At 35.6% G+C, this 22,344-nt stretch overlaps 1 protein-coding gene across 1 annotated transcript in view; it reads right to left on the bottom strand.

The window, feature by feature from the left end:
* Window positions 1-13,390, bottom strand: part of Dipk1a (divergent protein kinase domain 1A) — a 69,058-nt gene extending 55,668 nt beyond the window's left edge. Inside the window, exon 1 of the mRNA XM_015500884.2 lies at window positions 13,113-13,390. The gene's annotated coding sequence lies outside the window, so the exon portion shown is untranslated. The remainder of the gene's footprint in view (window positions 1-13,112) is intronic.
* Between the last annotated feature and the right edge of the window lie 8,954 nt (window positions 13,391-22,344).

The following is a 22,344-nucleotide window of genomic DNA, read 5'->3' as shown; positions in this document are numbered from 1 at the left end:
AATGATGTTCCCTTTCCCTTGTTCTGAAAGTTCTGAAAGTCCCATACTACTGTATGATCTCTCATTTGACAAGAAAAACATCTAGGCTTGGCTTTTGACAGCAAACAGGTTATGTGGACCGCCACTGGCCCGGCTCTGTTGATGTCTGTGCTGGTGGAATTCCCCGCTCTGATCCACAGCTGTATAACTGAGTACAACTTCTGATCTAAGTCCTGGTGTCTAACAAGTTTCCATCTGGTGTGGGTCTGCTAAACTAAAATCCAACTATGAGGCTGTTACACAGAAATGATGGAATATTTTAAAAACAAAACAAACAAACAAAAAAACCCTACAATCTCCAGTGTATTACTTGAGACATTTTGGATTATAAGTCACAGAAAAATCCATATCTAATTGGCATCAATAAAAACAGAATTTATGGGCTCAACTAACTGGAAAATTCTGTAAAAAGGTGGTTATTTTTTTTTCCATTATGGAATATTTCAAGCTTATACAATGTAGTCAGAATGGTACAATGAACCTGTGTGCCCATCACTCGGCTCAATAATTTATTCAGATTCGGCCATTCTTGTGTCATCCATGCCTCTACCTTTTCCTACCCTTACTTATTTTTTAAAAGATATATTTTTAAAAATTTTTAGTTGTAGATGCACATAATACCTTTATGTTATTTATTCATTTTTATAAGGTGCTAAGAATTGAACCCAGTGCCTCACACATGCTAAACAAGCACTCTACCACCCATCTACATCCCCAGCCCTTAAAAGATAGTTTTAGGTTAACATTTACATTATTGAAAAGTAAAATCTTAACTGTACAACTTCAACAAGTGGCTACGTCTGTATAATCTACACTCCATTAAGATACAAAACACTTTCATTTCCCCAGAAAGTTCTCTCATGTCTCTCACCAGTTAACCCATACTGCCCCAACCCCCCTCCACACCCCCCACCCCCACAACTTCTGTTCTAATTTTTTCACCAGAGATTAGCGTTTCCTGTTTTATAATTTCACATAAAAGAAACATTCAGTATACGCTTTTTTAAATGTTCAGTTTCTTTCACACAGCATTATGTCTATGAGATTCAAAAAAGTCCCATGTATCAACAGTTCATTCCTTTTCGTTGGTGAACAGAATTCCACTGTATGCATATAATTACAATGTATTTATTCTTATGTTGATGAACATGTGAGTTGTTATAGTTTTCTACACTATGTCTAAAGCTGCTATGAATATTCTTGTACAAGTCTTTTTGTGGAATGTTTTCACTTCTCTTATATAATTTACATTACTGAGACAAAGGATAAGAGTATGCTAAACTTTGTAAGAAACTTCCCATAGTTTTTCCAAAAGGGTTGTATTACTTTATATTTATACCCACAATATATGATAATTCCACTTGTTCCATGTCCTTGCCAACATTTGGTATTTTCAATCTTATTAATTTTAGGTATTCTAGGGAATAGAAAGTATCTCATTCTGTTTTAAATTTGCATTTACTGATGAATAATGATGTTATATATTTTTATGCTTGGTAGATATGTATAGATTTTCTTGGATAAAGTGTTTAGGTCCCTATTTATTTATTTTTTGAGGAACTGCATATTAAACCCAGGGTGCTTTACCACTGAGCTACATCTCCAGTCATTTTAATTTTATTTTGAGACAGGGTCTTGCTAGATTTCTGAGACTGGCCTCAAACTTGGGGTCCTCCTGCCTCAGCCTCCCAAGTAGGTAGGATTACAAGCATGTACTACCACACCAGGTTCTGTGGCTGTTAAGTCTTTTAAATCTTATAGGATAGGTGCCCTTTTCTGAGTTGTATTCTTTTTTTTTTTTTTTTTTTAAAGAAAAGTTTGAGTTGTCGGTATTCTTGATACAAATTTTGTCAGGTACATTTTTTTGTGACTCCCCCTGCCCCTGCACCCCACCCCTGGTCTGTGAGTTCAATATTCACTTCCTTAACCATATTGTTTGATGAAAAGAAACTTTTATTTCTGATGAGATTTAGTGTATTCTCTTTATGGTTACTGCTTTCTGTGCCTAAGAAAATTTTGCCTGACCCTCAGGTTAAAGATATTCTCCTAAATTTTCTTCTAAAAGCTTTATAATTTTAACTTTTATGCTTAGGTCTCTGATCCATCTTAAATTAATTTTTGTGTATGGTATAGTATAAGAATTGAAGTTGATTTTTTTCCCAGATAGCCAGTTGTTTCAACATGATTTTTTGAAAAGTTTGTTTCCTTTCTCCATTAAATTGCTTTAATTCATTTTTGCCAGTAAATGGATGGATTTGAAGACTATCATGCTAAGTGAAATAGGCCTATCCCCAAAAACCAAAGATTGAATGTTCTCTCTGATATGTGGATGATACAAAACAGGGGTGGAGGGAAAAGAAGTCCATTGGATTAGACATAGGTGAATGAAGGGAAGGGGGTATGGAAATAGGAAAAGCAGTAGAATGAATTGGACATAACTTTTCTGATTTCATATATGAATGAATACATCACCAGTGAAACTCTACATCATGTACAACCACAGAATGGGATCCTAATTAGAATAAGTTATATTCCATGTATTTATAATTGTCAAAATATATTCTACTGTCATATATATCTAAAAGAACAAATAAAAATTTTTAAAAATTTTAATTGCATTAGTGGGCTGGGGTTGTGGCTCAGTGGTAGAGCACTTGCCTAGCACATGTAAGGCACTGGGTTCAATCCTTACCACATAAAAATAAATAAATAAAATAAAGACATTTTTTTAAAAAGAACAAAACAGAGCTGTCTCTATTTTAAAAAAAAGATTGCTTTAGTCCTTTCTCTTTGTGTCTATCGTTATGCTAATACCATACTATGTTGATTATTACCTGTTTATAACTAAGCCTTGAAGTAAGACAGAATAAATCCTATAACTTTGTTCTTCTTTTCTTCTTTTCAACATTGTTTTATTTTAATTAATTAATTTATTTAATATCTTTATTTTTTATTTATTCATTTTTATTTGGTGCTGAGGATCGAACCCAGGACCTCTCCTGTGCTAGACAAGCACTTTACTGCTGAGCCACATCCCCAGCCCTCAACATTGTTTTAGGTCTTTTAGGTCCTTGACATTTCCATATAAATTTTAGAATCAACTGGTCTATTTTAAAAACAAGTTGGGGGGGCCTGAGGTTGTAGCTCAGTGGTTGAGCGCTTGCCTGGCATGTGTGAGGCACTGGGTTCCATCCTCAGCACCACATAAAAAATAAAATAAAGATATTGTGTCCATCTACAACTAAAAAAATATTTTAAAAAAACAAGTTGGGATTATGATTGGCATTGCATTGAGTCTACAGATTAATTAGAAGAGGTGATATCTTAAAAATACCAAGCCTTCCAATACATGAACATCATATATCCGTGTATTTTCATCTTCTTTAATTTCTCTCAGCAGTATCTTGTGCTTTTCAGTGTAGAGCTATGTATGTTTGTTACATTAATTCTTAAGTGTTTTTTTAATGCAACTGAAATGAAGTTGTTTTTATTTTATTTATTCACTTATTTTGGTGCTAGGGATCAGACCCAGAGCCTTGGGCATACTAAGTATTGAGAAACTAATGTGATTCCATTTTTGAGAAACCAGCCTCTACCTCAGAGCAAAGCCGGTCCAAGGAAGGGGGCGTGACCCTTGTCCTTGGAAAAACCCACAGAGCACTCCTAAGCACATACCCACCCTGCTGAGTTGTTTGTCTGTAAATAACAGGAGAGGTCTGTGGGCACCAGGTGTCCCTGACTCAGTTAGGCTAGGTGAGGACCCATAGCAACCCCCCTAGCAACCTCCAATCAGCATGAGACAGGGAAAATACCTGGAATGCCAGATGACCCCCAAGTAGTTTATGGTGGTTGATAACCATGCAGTTTAGCATGTACACCCCTCGTGGCCTAAACCAATCAGTTCAAAGGAATCCCTTTCTTGTTCTAACCAATCACCCCTACCCAACTTGTTCCCGCCAGTGAATGTGCTAATCAATGTTAGGAGTTGTTGTTTGATTTTCCCGCGGTATGGAATGATTTGCTGTGTGATGCTGTGACACATAGAGTATCCCCCCAAAACCTATAAAATCTCACTGAACAAAGGACCAGGACTCACTCCCTGGGACCACTGTGTCAAGAACGGTTGTAAGTCCAGGCTGGAGCTTGCAATAAAGACTCTTGTGTGATTGCATCGGATTCGGCTCCTGGAGGTCTATTGGGGTCCCACGAATCTGGCATAATAGTACATGCTTTCCCACTGAGCTAAACTCTCATCCCCCTTTTAAAAAATCTCATTTGTTTAAAAATACAATCAACCTTTTTCATGACTTTGCATCTTAAGACTTCACTGAATTCTTTTCATTATTGATTTTTATTTTCAGTGCTGAGAATCAAACCTATGACTCTGCGCATGCTAGGAAAGTGCTCTCCCACTGAGCTAAATCCCTAGTCCTGATTTCTAATTTAATTCAATTGTAATCAGACAACATACCTTGTTAGATTTCAGTCTTTTGAAACTTACTAAGACTTAGCTCATGGCCCTTTATATGGCCTATCCTGAGAAAAGTTCCAGGACACCTAAAAATACTGTATTTCCTAGTTGTTGGGCTCTATAAATATTAATTGGGGCAAGCTCTATTCAGACCTCCTATATCTGTATGTATGTTTGACTTAGTTGTTCTATTAAATACTGTGAAAGGAATATGAAAATCTACAACTATGATTGTGGATGTGAAACCTTTTCTCCTTTATTTTTTTCAGTTTTATGCTTCATGTTTTTTGAATCTACAGTAGAAACATACATATTTGTAAGTATGTCTTTCTGATACATTAAGTTTTTAATTATTATAAAATGTCCCCTTGTGGGCTAGGGTTGTAGCTCAGTGGTAAAACACTTGCCTACAATATGTGAGGCGTTCGATCCTCAGCACTACATGTAAATAAATAAAATAAGGGTATTGTGTCCATCTACAACTAAAAATGTATTTTTTAAATGTCCCTCTTTATCTCTGGTAATACTCCTTGTTTTGAAGTCTACTTTCCCATTGTTAAACATCTATTCTAACTATGATTCATATCTATACCATATATCTTTTCATCCTTTTCCATCTTTTACTCTGTGTTATGGTTGGACCATGCTTTTTATCCAGTGGACACTCTGTCCTTTAACTGCAAAGTTAAGTCCTTTTACTCTCAATTTAGAGTTGCCATTATGGTGTGTTCTATTTGTCTCATCTGTTTGCTTGTTACTGTTTCTTATTTGGGCTTAATTGAAAAAAAGATTTATAGATATCATTTTTGTTTCTTCATTGGCTTTTAAAAATGTATTTATTAAAACATAATTTATATACAATTCACTCATTTAATGTGTACAAGTGTTTTTAAGTATATATTCACAGGGTTTTACAACAATCACTACAATCAAATTTTATAACATTTTCATCCCCTTAAGAGAAACCCCATACCCATTAGCTGTCCTTCCCCTCCTAAGCAACTAGTACTCAACTCTCTGTCTCTATAGATTTGCCTATTCTGGACACTTCATTTAAACAATACACAATATGTGGTTTTCTGTGCCTGGTTTCTTTTATGCAACACTTTCAAGATGCAACCACTTGGAATGTAAATCAGTCCTACACTTACTTTTATTGTTGAATAATATCCCACTGTCTGGATATACCACATTTTGTTTTTTCCATTCATCAGTTGATGGACATTTGCGTTGTTTCTACCTTTCAATTATTATGATAATGTTGCTAGGAACCTCACATGTATTGTGTGGAGGTATATAACCTCATTGCTCTTGGGTGTATACCTAGGAGTGGAATTGCTGTCTTATGTAACTCGACATTGCATTTGTTAAAGAACTGCCAAAGAGTTTTCCATTGCAGCTACACCACTTTACATTTCCACCAGCAAGGTATGAGTTCCTACTTCTCCACATCCCTTGAACACTTGCTATTGCTCCACCTTCTTGATTATAACCATCCCAGTGGTGTAAAGTGGTCCTCTAATGGTTTTTTAGCTATAAATCTTTGCTTTTTTCTTTTACTTGTTGCTTTATAAATTAAAATATGCATCTTTAACCTAACACAATCAATCTACTTAGAGTTTATAGTTTACCACAAAACAGTTAAATGTAGGTATCTTGTAACAGCATAATTTTTATTCACTCTAATCCTTTGTACTATTGTTATAAACCTCTCAGTAAATTTTTTTCACTACTAATGTGTTGTTAAGGAAATTAAGAGAAGAAAATAAATAATGTAGAGTGTTTTATATTTACCAACCTTTTTACCATTTCTATTGCTCTTCATTCATTTCTAAAGTTCTGAATTACATCTAGATTTCTCTTTAGCTTGGAGAACTTATTTTAGTTTCTTCTTATTGTTCTTTCTTTTTCTTTGTGGTTCTAGCAATCAAACCCAGGGCACCTGGGCATGCTAGGTAAATATTCTACCACCAATCTACATCCCCATCCCCCAGCATTCTTATAGTATAGGTTTACTGGTAATAACATCTTTGATTTTATCTGAAAATGTCTTTATTTCATCTTGACTCATGAAAGATGATTTTTCTGGATATAAAATTTGAAAGTGACGTTATTTCTTAAAGAAATTTAATGATAAAATTCCATTGTTTTTGGTCTCTTCTGTTTCTAATGTTAAATCAACTAAACATCTGTATTATTGGTCCCCTGCGTTGTTGTTTTCTGGTACTGGGGATTGAAACCAGGGGCACTCTACTACTGAGCTACAGCCCTAGCCCTTTTTTATTTTTTGAGACAGGGTCTCAGAAATTTGCCCAGGCTGGCCCTGAATCTGAGATCCTCTTCCCTCCACTACCTGAGTTGCAGAGATTACAGGTGTACACCACTGCATTCGGCTTATTGTTCCCTTTTGTGTAAAGTGTTTTCTCTGATGCAGCCACAATTTCAGCAGTTTGATTAAAATGTATCTAATGTGATTATTTTTCCATTTATTTTTCTTGGGATTTATTGAACTTCTTGGATTTGTGAGTTGATTATTTTCACCAAATTTTACTATCATTTCTCCAAAAAAAAAGTTTGCCCCATCTTCTCTCTCCTCTCCTTTATGAACTCCAGTTACATGTACATTAGATCACTTACTAGTGTCCCAGAAGTATCTGAAACTCTGTATAGCTTTCATGAACCTTTTTTTCTCTCTTCTCTTCAATTTGAATATTTCTTTTTTATTTTGTGATGCTATAGATAAAACCCAGGGCCTCAAGCATGCTAGGCAAGTGTTTTACCACTGAGCCCCAATTTGATGTCTTCATTACTCTGTGGCCCCAAATCTGTTACATGCATTCTTCATTTCAGTTATTATACTTTTCTGCTCTATAACTTTTTTAATATTTATTTTTTAGTTGTAGCTGGACACAATACCTATATTTATTTATTTATTTTTATGTGGTGCTGAGAATCAGACCCAGGGCCTACCACGTGCTAGGTGAGTGCTCTATCACTGAGCCACAAACCCTAGCCCCATCTGCTCTATAACTTTTATTTTTAAAAATTTCTCTTTCTCTTCTGAGATTTCTCATCTGTTCAACCATTATATGTATAATTTCTTTTTTAGTCCTTAAGCAAATTATAATGGTTATTTTAAAGTCCCTGACTTATAATTTGAATATATAAGGTCATCTTGGTGGAGGTTTGTTACTAACTGCTTTTTTTTTCTTGAATATGGTCACATTTATCTGTTTCTTTGCATGTCTAGTGATTTTTTATTGGCTATTATACATTATGTATAACATGATAACAAGACTCTGGATTCTACTGTATTCCTCCAAAGACTGATCTTTGTTCTAGCAGGCAGTAAGTCTGGCTACACTCCATTTCCAAAATTTTGTCTCCTGTGCCATTAGCAACTGCCAAACCTCTTAGTTCTTTTAGCTTCCAGACTACTTTTTCAATGCATTCCTTGGGATCTCCTCATATGTGTGCAGGAGCTGGTTAGATTTTAAATTCAGGCTTTGGGATTAGTCTTTCTGTAATTCTTCCCCTCCAAGATGTTCTCCCTATTTCTAGTTGCTCTGCTAGTCCTAAACACTTTCCAAGACTTTTGCCTCTGAATTAAGACACAGATTGGGGAGTACCCTCAGGGGCAGATCCTTTCTTTTGGGTTTCTTTGAGTTTTTTAATCAAATTATTTATTTATTCTAATTTGTTATACACAATGGCAGAATGCAATTCATTTCATATTACACATATAGAACACAATTTTTCAAGTCACTGATTATACACAAAGTATTTTCACACCATTTGTGTCTTCATGCATGTATTTAGGGTAATGATGTCTAACTCATTCCACCATCATTCCTATCCCCTTGCCCCCTCCTTTCCCCTCCCTCCCCTTTGCCCTAAAGTTCTTCTTTTCCTCCCATGTTCCCCTCACCCGACCCCATCACCATTATGAGTCAGCATCCTCATATCAAAGAAAACATTCAGCCTTTGGTTTTTTGGGATTGGTTTACCTCTCTTAGCATTATATTCTCCATGAGTTTGTTTTCTTTTGGTTTCTAGCATCTTCAAATAGTTGTTTTAAAATACACACACACACACACACACACACACATTTTAAAAACGCAGATTTCAATAATCTTGTCTATGTGAGTAATCTATCATGTTATTTTCAGAAGCTAACAAATATTCAGCATTGTTTTGTATCTCAATACTGTTCCTTAAGAGTCAGTTTCTTTGATTCTCCACCCACCTTCTAGAGGTTCATCTTCTAAGACTGACTTTCCAAGCTGTCACCAGGTGGAATCATCAGCTTTCAGAGCTACCTGTTTCCATCTCCAAATCCAGAGAAGTAGGAAGATGTTATCAATAGCCAAACCATCAAACATAGTCCTAGGCTTCACTTCAGTTGAACAAGGTTTTGGGAAATATAGCCACCCATGAACCAAGCACTGTGGCCAGTAGATTGCCATGAAGTAACTGGCTTGGGCCTGAGTCACTGGTCATCTCCTTCTTCCACCCCATTCCTTGTTTCTGATTCCTTGAAAACCTAAAATCCCAGTTCCAAGTCCCTTGTTGCTTTGTTAGACCAGTGCTTATTGTGGCTCCCAACTTTAAAGACACAAATCAATTCTCATTCTCTGACTCTCATAGGCCTAAAACCTTCAGAACTACAGCTTTTACTCCTCATCGTCCACTTAGGCTTCAGCTCCCTTTCATATCTGGGTTTTAGTTTGCTCATTCCTATTATCTGAAGATTTTCTTTTCTTGCTCAGTTATGTGGAAAACAACTGGGAAAAAGGTCTTATATTTTATCCAGCATTTCTATGAATCTGAAGAATAACGCAAGAGGGATCTTCTTGAATCAGCTAATTCTACCTTCAGTAACTTTCCTAAGCCTTCAGGATACAGTACAAACCCCAACACATTTAATATACAGGGCCCTCTATGGTATTATCCACCCCCTTGGTTTCATGACCCACATACACCCAAATTCAGTGTTTCCTTCTGCTAAGGGAAAATGTCTTATAATTCTTTGCTTCTGCCATGTTTTTCCTTACCTCTGGGCTTTTCAGATCCTGTTTTCTCTATACAGAATATCCATTTAAGGTGCCCATTCCCTCAGAGCATGACCTCTCAGAAGTGTGTTCTGTCATTCCTTCACCATCCAAACCCAAACTGAGATGGTCTCTTCCTGGGGTCCTGTAACACTCTAAACATACTTCAAACCAGCAAACATCATTCCAAGTGATTTATTTTCTCCACTAGACTATGTACTGGTTTCAGGTACCCAAGGTCAACTAGGGCCTAAAAATATTAAATAGAAAATTAAAAAAAAAAAAAAGCAATTTGTAAGGTTTTTGTTTGTTTTGTACCAGGAATTGAACCTGGGGGGCACTTAACCACTAAACCACATCCCCAGTCCTTTTTTTCTATTTTATTTAGAGACAGGGTCTTGCTGAGTTGCTTAAGGGCTTGATAAATTACTGAGGCTGGCTTTGAACTTACGATCTTGAATCCTGGGATTACAGGCATACACCATCAAGCCTGGCCTGTAAATTTCAAATCATGTGCTGTTCTGAGTAGTATTGCTCCGTCCTGCCCAAGACATGAATCATTCCTTTGTCCAGAACATCCAGAATGTATATGCCGTCTGCCTACTAGTCACCTGGTAGTCATCCTGATCACTGGGCTGACTTTGCCGTGTCACAGTGTTTATATCCAGTATTCAGTACTTTCTACTGTCTCACATATCCACTGGGGGTCTTGGAACATATCCCTTGAGAAAACAGGGATTTAGTTCCCATACTTCACTCTTTGCTTGGCACATAGCAAGCATTTAACAAATGTTTGTTGAATAAAGGAATTGGGAGGCAGCCACTTGTTTTAATCAGATTTTTCACTGCTGCAACCAAAAGACCTGACAAGGAGGAAACATTTATTTGGCACTCATGGTTTCAACAGTCTCAGTCCATAGATGGCTGACTCTTGCTCTGGGTCAGCGTGAGGCAGCACATCATAACAGAAAGGTATAGAGGAGGGAAGCAGCTTAGAACATAGCTACTGGGAAGCAGAGATAACTCCATTCACTAGGGATAAAAGGCACATTCTCAGTGATCTATCTCCTCCAGCCACACCCCACCTGCCTACAGCTATCACCCTGTTAATCCCCATCAATGGATTAATGCACTGATCAGGTTAAAGCTCTTGAACCCAATCATTTCACCTCTAAACTTCCTTGCATTGCCTCACACATGAGCTTTTTGGGGACACCTAATATCTGAACCATAACACTAATTTTTCTTATTTTCAAAAATTTACTTTAGAGCAATTTTAAGTTTACAGAAAAAAAAATGAGCACAAAGCTCAGAAATCTCCAACTAATTGTCAAAGCCTAGAAGCAACCAAGACATCCTTTAGTAAGTGAATGAACAAACTAACTCGGGTACATCTAGGCAATGGAATATTATTCAGCACTTAAAAGAAATGAGCTATCAAGCCACAAAAGAAAACGAAAAACTCACAGAGGAATCTTAAATACATATTACTGTGTGAGAGAAGCCAATCTGAAAAAGTCACATACTGTATCATTCCAGTTAATATGATATTCTGGTAAAAGTAAAACTTTGGAAACAGTAAAAAGATCATTGGTTGCTAGGGTTGGAGAGAGAGAAAATAAGCATAGCACAGATGATTTTTAGGGCAGTAAAACTATTCTATATGATACCAGAATGATGCATACATGTCATTAGACATTTCTCAAATCACAGAATGTACAACATCCAGAGTGAACCCTAATGTAGATTATGCACTTTGGATGATAATGACATATTGATGTAGGTTCCTTGATTGTAACAAATGTACCACTCTGGTGCTGGAGTTGACAGTGAGGGAGGCTGTATACTTGTTTGGAGGGAGGGCATACAGAAATTCTGCACTGCTCAATTTTGCTGTCAACCTTAAACTGCTTTAAAAAGTAAAGTCTATTTTTAAAACATTAAAGAGCTAAACATACAACTAAGGAAGTTAGAAAAGGAAGTTAGAAAAACTCAAGTCAGTAGAAGGAAAGGAAAAAATAATAATAAAACTCATAAATAGAAAATAACCTTAAATAAAGATTAACCAAACCAAAACTTGGTTCCTTAAAAAAAAAATCTAAGAAGTAGAAAACAGAAGTATCTATACCTACAAACTAAAGAAGGAAAAAGTATAAAAGAGGAAGCCATGGTCTATAGTATATAAAGTCATAAAAATAATAAAGTAAAAGTACTATTAGGATTGAAAATTGATCAACCTGGCAATAAGGAGAACATGGATAAAATTAGCAAGATCAATTTCAGTAGAATGGAATGGAGTAGAACAAATTTCTAAATGGAAAAAAATCCTTGGATGTGTTAACATCCATGCTGATATACATTGACAAACAACTAGACTTATTTTTATCCTTATAGTAATTCAAGTGTAGATGGACACAACAATATTTGCTAATTAATTCAGTTGTGATGGAAAAGGAAGGTTCTGCTCTATATGTGTACTATGAACTGAAATGCAGTCTGCTGTCATGTACAACAAATTAGAATAAATAAATAAATTTAAAATTTTTTAAAAAGTCCACATGTTCATGGTGTTAAATGCTTGGCAATACCAACACTTGAATGAAAAAGTTGTAAGATTTCTAAACAAATGTATAGCCACAAAACTGATGTCTAAAGAATATTGATCTGGATGTTAGTTTAATAGTTTTCAAGGGGCGGGGGCTGGGGATGTTGCTCAAGCGGTAGCGCGCTCGCCTGGCATGTGTGCGGCCCGGGTTCGATCCTCAGCACCACATACAAACAAAGATGTTGTGTCCGCCAAAAACTAAAAAAATAAATATTAAAAAATTTTCTCTCTCTCTCTCTCTCTCTCTTTAAAAAAAAAAATAGTTTTCAAGGGGAATTCTGAGAGCAAGGACACTAGTTAGGAAGTTGTTGCAGCATTCTAGACCCCACCTGGATTCCAATGGGTCAGCCACAATCAAGGATAAAATCTGAGAGGTATTATGAAAGTAAAATGATTATGATTTGTCAATAAATGGATAAGGAAGTTAGAAGAAAAGGATGTAAAAGTATTTGAAAGACTGAAAGAATTAAGATAAAGAATGAAGATCAGTGGTAAAACACAATGATATTTTAATTAAATGCAACTTCAGTTGAATCTGTCTCTATAGTTTAAGAAATTCAGGTATTTAATTTTCAACACATAGCTTTGGGTCCCCAAGTAAACTTTCTCAAACAAATTAATTTTAAATTGAGATCTTTATGAATGCATTAAAAACACTGAAGAACTTATTCAATAAAATACTTGATATTATTTCCAGAATATAATAGGATAGTTTTGAAATTTCTAGTACTGTGTGCCAATTTTTTCATAAAAGTTTTTATAACAGTTGTAAAGCTACAAGACTGGTTTAAAATAAAAAAAACACAAACAAGAAAGTCTAAAATGACAAATCTGGCTAGATATTTAATGTTACATACTTATATCAGAAGTTTTCAATTTGTGTAAACATCCACACACTGTTCAAATTCTTTTCCACAATTAGCTTACACTGTAGAAAATTTCTCACCTTCTTCTTTTCGTTTCATTTTGGCTCTCCTCCACTCTCAAAACATCTTGAAACACAGATAGTATGGAAACAAATGAACACAAGCTATCTCCGAGAACATTCAGAATCAAATAGCTCAGCATTCCTCTTCTTTTTCGCTAAAGCATTCACTGCACCACAAAATTAAACAGACATCTCTAGGGATACAGATTTGCCAAGAGAGTTTTTGGCAAAAACAAAATCTGGCACTTCTCCATACTGCTATACATGGACTGTTCTACAGATGGAGATTGATGGCTGGCTGGCTGGTCTGTGGTTATTTAGTAGTGTCAAGATGAAGGCTATTAGGCACAGATCATTTCATGTCCAAAGACTTCTGACAATAAACTCGCTCTGCCTAACTTCCCATATTCAGCAATAATGAGAATTATTTACTGAAGAGACAGTAATAATTTCAAGCCTATTTCTTTATGTTACAAATAAGCAAACTGAAGCCCAGAAAAGGTAGGTCATTTGTCCAAAATTACATAGCTAGTTAACAGGGCAAAATTCAGGTCTTGAGACTCTCCATAATCTCAACCTTTCAACTCTCTTCTAAACAATAGTACCTTCTAAGTAATTAAAAGGAACATATTGCTCATGTTTAAACTCTTTATCTAAGTCATCTTAAAACTTCAAAGTCAGGGCAAGGGTTGTGGTTCAGTGGTAGAATGCCTGCCTAGCATGTGTGAGGCACTGGGTTTGATTCTCAGCACCAGGTACAATAAATAAAATAAAGGTCTATCAACAACTAAATATAAAAACAAAAAACCTCCCCACCCCACACCCCAAAAAAAGAGCATTTTAAAAAAAAACCTTCAAAGTCATATTCTTTTCCATTCAGTATTTTGCTCTTAATGACAATATACTTTATTTTGCAAGATCCTTTACATAATAGTTTTAAAAAAGAAAAAAGACTATGCATTTGAAGTCCCAGAGTCACCAAAGCAAAATGAGATTAGAACTGGTTTAGAAACCATTAAAACATAATTAGGTGCAAGACCTTGGGTTTGATCCAGTACCACAAAACAAAAAACACCACAGTTAAGAAATTCTGAATCTTTTGTGTGTGTGTGTGTGTGTGTGTGTGTGTGTTGTGTTGGGGATTGAACCCAGGGCCTTGGGCATGTAAGGCAAACACTCTACCAACTGAGCTATATCCTCAGCCAAGAAATTCTGAATCTTTAAACTTTGAAACATTCTTTAAAAATTGTAGTCCAATATATTGAAAAGGAGAGGCAGCCTTGGAATCAAAGTCACAAGATCAAGATTTAAGTCTTTGTTCTGACACTAACTAGTTATGTGACTTGAGCCTCTTTCCACCTCCTTTGTAAAACAAGCTGAAACCAGATCACTAAAATTAATCTCATTATTTAAAATATAATTACAGAAAACTCAAGGATAAGATCTTTGGGCTGGGTCTATAGCTCAGTGGCAGAGCACTTGCCTAGCATATGGGAGGCACTGGGCTCGATCATCAGCACAACATAAAAATAAACATATAAAATGAAGGCCTGCTGTCCATACACAACCACCAAAAAAATATTTTTTTAAAGGATAAGATCTTTATCTCATCCTTATTATTTTATAACTTTGTCCCAATACCGGATTAATGGAAGAAGTTAAAACACAGGAAACATCATCTCTACTATAAAAAAAAGTTGCACATTTGGCTCTGTGTAGTCAGAGAGAAAAACAGTATTGTCAGGAGAATGTAGTACACAGTTGAAGTTAGAGAGATTTGGATCACACATCTTTCTGAGTTCATTTACCTAAATAGATGGTTTTGAAAACCTAAGTATAGTTTTCCTGAAGGGGGGACAGAGAAGGCTCTGAATAGCTGTTTTTGTTCAGTTCTGCCAGAACCTTCCTAGCAAGTACCATCTACTTCTATGAGATGCCAAGAACTCTGTCTACTAATTTATGTACACAGAATAATTTGGTCAATTTCATTCGGCAGGTCCTTCCTTTTCCTTTTCCTCCTTCTTCTCCCTCAATCTACTGCTCTCCCTTCTATTTTCATTCACCTACTAGTTTTAGCATTGATTCTTAATCAGTTTTTACTATGATGGTTTCTAAATGTGATTTTCTAATTACATATTTCCCTTTACAGATGTGTGTGTGTGTGTGTGTGTGTGTTTTGTTTTGTTTTTGGAGTTAGGGATGAAACCCAGGGCCTTGCATATGCTAATCAAGCTCTCCACGACTGAGCTGAGCTATATCTCTGGCCCCTTATCTACTCATTTATTGAGTGCCATTATATATGGCCCTGGATGATTTAAGCCTGTTAAATGAACAGGTCATTTCGAGAATTTTGGAGGAAAAAGGAATTTATCATTAATAGAAACAATGTTGACCTTCACTTTTCTAATACTTGAGACATCAATTAGTTAAAACAGACTATAAATGTCCATTGCTTGCAATTCACTGTTAGCTTCTCTTTGGAAAAGCAAAAGTACAAACTCAGTCCCTGTAACCACCAGCTGCCAATAGTTTGCAATTGAGTAGGATCATGCAAAATTGATGACCTTTAAGTCCTATTATGAAGTTCTTACCAGTTTTTATGTCTACTTTAATTGTATTTAGGCTCTTTGTCTTTTAGCTAACAGACAGAAAAGAGAAAAATTAATTTGTAAGGTACCAGAAAAAGGGATTGAGGCATTATAAAGAGATAATCCAATAATGGTCACAAGAGTAAGAAAACAGGAGAATGTGAGATTATCCAGCTCTATTAGCCAAAACCCCCACAAGTTCCAGCTAATTTGTCAGACCTAAAAAAATATATATATATATATACTAAATATTAAAGCTTGATATCCTTTGAACAGAATAAATCATATTTGGGAGGGCATCCTGTTTCTCTGGGTCAGTTTGTCTAGAACTGTTTGGTAAAGATGGTTGGATCACAGCAATAACACAACTGGTTATTAGTTTTACCAAATTATTTATAAACCTAATTAACTGATCTGACTAGTATTTTCCTCCGTTAAACTGGGACAATAATACCTGTCTTGAAAACCTTACAATGCTAGTTAGCATAAAGATCAAAATGAAATAATATAAATTAAAGTACTTTTTATGTAAGGCATTATTATTATTAATCTTAATTTTTTAGCCTTTTCATATAAAGTCCCAAACTGGATATTGTCAGATCTCTTTTGAATCATTTTGACTTCTTCTTAGAACATTAATAGGTGACAAACCCATCATAAATCATTTGCAAGTACTGCTTCACAGTTGCTGCATATTATACCTCTACCTAACTCTAGCAGAGTGTGAGAAATGAAATCCCTACCTGCTTTATTTGGTAGAGACTACCTAACAAATCAGGGAAGAAAAAGAGGCCTCAAGACTGTCTTTCAGCCTCCCTGTGGGCCAGAATTGAAATTGATTTTAGTGGTGAATGACCATTACCAAAAGTATCCATTTTGCTTTTCAAAAAAAATCTCAGCACTAGGTTATTTGAATATCCAACTGAGGAAAAACAGTATCTTAAAATCTAATTACAAGGGGCTGGGGTTGTGGCTCAGTGGTAGAACACTTGCCTAGCATGTTCGAAGCCCTGGGTTGGATCCTCAGCACCACATATAAATAAAGGTATTGTGTGCAACTACAACTAATAAATAAATAAATAAATATTTTTTAAAAATCTAATTACAAGCCAGGCGTGGTTTGCATGCCTATAATCCTAGTGGGCTTGGGAGGCTGAGGCAAGCAGGATTGAGAGTTCAAAGCCTGGTTGGACCCTGTCTCAAAACAAAATACAAAATAGGGCTGGGGATGTGGTTCAGTGGTTGAGTGCCCCGAAGTTCTATCCCTAGTTACCCACACCCCCACAAAATCTAATTACATGATATTAAAAATCAGTTCCTGATAGACTGCAGTTCTAAACGTGAAAGGTAAGGCAATAAAGTTTTCAGAGAAAAACCATAAAATGTCTTTGTGACCTTATGGTATTTAAAGTATTTGTGTTCTCTGAAACAGATCATAAAAACTCTGACCATAAAAGAAAAAAATAAAAAATTTAATTATATCAAGAATTCATGTTCACCAAAAGATAATGTACAAAATACAATCCACAAAATTGGAAGATAGGACAATAATATATCTGACAAATGATTTACATAGAAGTTACATATAATTTCTATGTTAATAATAAAAATACATAGGTTTATATAAAAGGCAAATCCATTTATATAAAAAACAAAAACAAGCAAGATGAGATTTCTGTTAAAAATTGGGGTTGTAGTGATGGACAAGAGAATAAGAGGGACTTGTAGAGCACTGTTGTAATGATTTATTTCTTAAGTGTATATGTACTTCTCTTTTAAAAAAAAATTTCTAATTGTAGATGGACACAATACCTTTATTTTATTTGTTTATTTTTATGTGGTTCTGAGGATCAAACCAGTGCCTTACACATGCGAGGCAAGTGCTCTACCACTGAGCCACAACCCCAGAACCATATATGTACTTTTCTTTTTTCTTTCTTTTCTTTCTTTCTTTCTTTTTTTTTTTTTTTNTGTTGAAGATAGGGAACCTATGAGAAAATCAGTACTCAACTCATTCTACTCAGAAAATCCTAAACTTAAAAAAGTAATGCTGGGGCTGGGGATGTGGCTCAAGTGGTAGTGCGCTCGCCTGGCATGCATGCGGCCCAGGTTCGATCCTCAGCACCACATACAAACAAAGATGTTGTATCCGCCGAAAAACTAAAAAAATAAATAAAAATTCTCTCTCTCTCTCTCTCTCTCTCTCTCTCTCTCTCTCTCTCTCTCTCTCTCATAAATAAATAAAATAAAATTATAAAAAAAAAAAAGTAATGCTGGTTTGTGTCAAAGGTCAATGCCAAGGGTTCCCCAAGGGTTTGTGTGTTGGAAGTTTGGTTCCCAGGGTGGAGATGTGAGAGATCATGAAACCTTTAAGAGGTGGGGCCCAGTGGAAGGTGAACAGGCTACTAAGGTCAATGCCCTCAGGAGGGATTAATAAGCTCTTGAGAGAGTAAATTATAAAAGGCAAGGCTGGCCCCTTCCCACTCTGGTTTCCTCTCTTGCCCTGTAATCATTCCCTCTTGTGTACACTCCCATCACGATGTCATCAGCTACACTGTAATCCAGAGAAAGGGGCCCTCAGCAAAGCCTGAACCAATGGAGCTGCCTGATCTTGGATTTGCAGCCTTTAAAACTGAACTACATAAACCTCTCTTCTTTATAAACTATACCAGCTTTGGGTATTTTATTATAGCAACATAAAATGGACATATATTTGATTGTATTATCAATTTCATAGTTAAAAATCACACCTGAGGGGCTGGGGTTGTGGCTCAGTGGTGGAGCGCTCCTCTGGCACACGCAAGACGCTGGGTTCGATCCTCAGCATCACATAAAAATAAATAAAATAAAAGCATTGTGTCCAACTACAATTTTAAAAATGTTTTTTAAAAAAACCACACCTGAGGGGCTGGGGTTGTGGCTCAGCGGTGGAGTGTGCGCCTAGCATGTGTGAGGCCCTGGGTTCAATCCTAAGCACCACATAAAAATAAATAAAATAAAGGTTCTGTGTCCAACTACAACTAAAAAATAAATATTGAAAAAAAATTGGGGGGCTGGGGATGTGGCTCAAGTGGTAGCGCACTCGCCTGGCATGCGTGCGGCCAGGCCCAGGTTCAATCCTCAGCATCACATACAAAACAAAGATATGTTGTGTCTGCTGATAACTAAAAAATAAATATTAAAATTCTCTCTCTCTCTCTCCCTCTCTTACTCTTTCTTAAAAAAAAAAAAAGAAAAGAAAAAAAATTTTTTAGATCACACCTGATAAGTAGTTCCATCATCCTTCATTTCAAGAATTTCTAAGTTTATGTTTTAAACTACTGAACATGAAAGTCATTTGAAATTTAAATGTCATTCTTTATATGAGAGAGAAAACATTTGCCAATATTTGAAGAGTTTTTAACACAAAGTCACAATCCTAAATTCTGAATGAGGGCTACTTCCCACTTCTGCATGTATAATGAAGTAGCTTCCTGATGGTGTTATGATCACAACCTCCCCAGCGGAAGAGGAATGTTTGAACCGACTATATCTCCACCTGCTATATGGTATAGATTAAAGACATCCCACCTAGATATATTATTTACTAACATCTCTCTGTAAAGTGTTTATAGATGCAGGGGTAAAAATCATATGTGGACCTGTTTAATAAATATACATAATATACATTTATATCTCCACTGTGTTATTCCCTATAAGCCCTTTCCTAAATTATCAAAATAAACTGTTCTCTTATGCAAAGTTTTATAAAAATTTTAGAAGCTTTTTTATATAACATGCATCTATTTATCAAAATTAAAGAAATTGTGTGATTCTGTAATTTGTTATAGCAGCTATTACATACAATAAAAATTTCTCTACTCAATATAAGAATTTTAAAAAACTAGCACATATATTTTTAGAAATCCTCACATAATGGGTATGTTAAAAGTTCTTAATAGCAACGACAACAACCAAAAAAAAAAATATTGATTTTTCCAAGGTAATCCTAAACATACACCAAAGACAAATAAACAATCAACTTGAAAGGGGATGTTGGCCATTACACTAATCAGACTTTAAAGAGTTCTAAAAATAGGAAAGAGTTCAACATAGAAAGCCATACAAAAATTTCTATTTTGTTTATTTATTTAGGTATTTAGGATTGAACTCAGCAGTGCTTAACCACTTAGCCACATCCCATCCTTTTTATTTTGAGACAGGGTCTCACTAAGTTGCTAAGGACCTTGCTAAATTGCTGAAGCTATCCTTGAACTTGTGATTCTCCTGTCTCAGCCTCCTAAGCTGTGCCATCATGTCCAGCATACAAAAAATTTTATAAGGTCATGCAGAAAACTTATAAATTTTAGATATCATATTATTTAATGAGGAAACAAAAGCATAAGCATTCCTTCCCCCACTCCCCACCCCCAGTACCCAGGGGCTCTCTACCACTGAACTACCTTCCCAGCCCTCTTTTAATTTTTTGAGACAGGGTTTCATTAAGTTTCCCAGGCTGGCCTTGGATTTGTGATCCTCCTATCTCAGCCTCCCACATATCTGAGATTACACGTGGGGGCCACCATGCCCTGCAAAAGCATTCCTCTCTAAATAGTCAATTAATTCTCTCAGGATAGTTATTAGGGAGTTAAGAAAAAAAAATGTTCCATCAATCATCATCATTATCATCATCATCATCATCATCATCTCCTCAATAAATGAAAATATAAGGCTCAAAATGAAAAAAGAACCTGATACAGGTCAAATTACATATATAAAATCTCATGCTAAAGCATATTACTCATCTTAAAATCATATAACCTTAGATTTCTTTCCTTTTTTCTTTAAATAAAAATTACTTTAATAAAAAACACTTGTTATATAAGACATCGGTAACTCAATACTATCATTTTGTCTGGTTAATTTTCTTAGGGAAGTCTATATAACATAATGACTTCCACATTTTCTAGGTAGATCTAGCTATGGGCCATTTTTACATTGATCTAATTGAATAGCATCTATTTTAGGTTAATAAACCTTCAGAAATACAAATTTCTTACTAGTCAACAATATTTTTGAAAATTATACAAATTTATAAATCACTTGAAGCACTACATTAGCAAGACCAAAATATCTCATTTCTGCTTCTATTTGTAGCCTTTAAAGCTTAACTCTTTGCTTTCCCACCTTCCCAAATGTCATCTTTTCCCCTATGATACTTCTTTCTTTCATATTCTTCTCCTCTGCCAACTAGAAAGTAATCATACATGATTTACATTTACCAAATGACTAAAATTCATTTACACTACAATATAGTCCCACAAGTACTTGTACCTTAAGCCACATAACGGTGAAATGGAGGTCTAACCTCCCACTTAAGAAGATTGGAGAGTGGTTAGGAGTATAATTCAGTGGTAGAGCACTTGCCTAGAATTATCCTCAGCGCTGCAAAGAAAAGGAGGAGGAGGAGGAACATCATCAAGCACATAGATTTTCTTTCTTTCTTTTTTTTTTTTTTGTGACGGTACGGGGATAGAACCATATATTACCTAAAGGTAAACCTATTAGAGTCCTTCAAAGGGGGTTGCTGGGTATAGAAAAGAATATCCTTTGTGTCCCTACCCTCCCTAACACAGATTGCTAAAAACCCAGCTCTTCTCTCTCCGTCCCCTCCTTTCCTTTTTGTCCTTAGCCTATATAGAGCATGGCTACTAAACACACCTATTTAAACATAACCCCTGGGCTGGAGTTGTGGCTCAGTGGTAGAGCGCTTGCCTAGCATGTGTGAGTCACTGGGTTCAATTCTCAGCACCACATATAAACAAATGAATAAAATAAAGGTCCATCAACACTAAAAAAATTATTAAAATAAATAAATAAATAAACATAACCCCTATACTTGATTTTAAAAACACAGGCATTTAAGGCCAATAACATCACCTTAAGATAGTACAACACAACTTTTTCCTTTTCTTAATCTTTCTAGTGACATATTTTGTATTCTCATTTATTTACTGGATTTTTGGTACTACAATCCTACCCCATAACAGACAAACCCCAAATTTTTTAATATTTCAATTATCTTTGGTAATTAAGATTTTGATTTCTTAAAAAAAAAAAGTATCCTTTTGGAATGTAGCCCTTTCATCAGTGGAAATATTATGCTATTAAAATAATTTTTGTTTGTGGATCTCTCCAAAGAATTTGCAAATTATTTGCCCCTTGCTTTTATTTATTTATTTATTTATTTATTTATGTGTTTATGTATTTATTTATCCAGTACTGGAGGATTGAACCCACCAGGGACACTTGACTACTGAGCTATATCCCCAGCTCCTTTTAATTTTTGAGACAGGATTTTACTAAATTGCACAGGCTGGCCTGGAATTTATATTAGAGGTGTGTGTGTGCCAACCCACCTGGCTACAAGTTTTGTTTTTAAAAATTCTTACAGGTAAGAAGAAAAACTTCATTGCACACACCATGTCTTAAACAGATGGGGCTGGGTGCAGTGTTGTAATCCCAGTTGCTCGTAGGCCGAGGCAGGAGGATCACAAATTCAAGGTCAGCCTCAGCAACTTAGTGAGAGCCCTGTCTCAAAATAAAAAATATAATGTGCTAGGGATGTGGCTCAGTGGCTAAGGGCCCACATTGGTTGTTCAATCCCTGGTACAAAAACAACA

The sequence above is a fragment of the Marmota marmota genome, unplaced genomic scaffold (assembly GCF_001458135.2).
Source record: "Marmota marmota marmota unplaced genomic scaffold, marMar, whole genome shotgun sequence".
Lineage (NCBI taxonomy): Eukaryota > Metazoa > Chordata > Mammalia > Rodentia > Sciuridae > Marmota > Marmota marmota.
This window is presented reverse-complemented; position numbering and strand designations above follow the sequence as displayed.